This window comes from Poecilia reticulata, linkage group LG9, assembly GCF_000633615.1.
Source record: "Poecilia reticulata strain Guanapo linkage group LG9, Guppy_female_1.0+MT, whole genome shotgun sequence".
Lineage (NCBI taxonomy): Eukaryota > Metazoa > Chordata > Actinopteri > Cyprinodontiformes > Poeciliidae > Poecilia > Poecilia reticulata.
In genome coordinates this window covers 24,115,295-24,115,582 of record NC_024339.1, presented here as the reverse complement: position 1 = coordinate 24,115,582, position 288 = coordinate 24,115,295, and positions in this window count along the sequence as shown.

Sequence of the window (288 nt, the reverse complement as noted above, 5' to 3'; positions counted from 1 at the left end):
AATACCATTTTGAATAGCTGCATAAAGTTTAGGCTTGGTTGTTACTGTACATCACTGGCCATTCACAAGTAAAATGTTCTCATACATTTTTACATTTTCATGTCATAAATGTTGCAATTCTTTAAAAAAAAAAACTTAATGAACTCCTTGTAAAGGTGTATTAACAGAAAAACCTTAATTTTGTCAGTCAAACACTTGATGCTCCTGATCACTACGTTCCTGTGTGCTCTCAATATATATACACACACACACACACATTATATATATATATATATATATATATATATA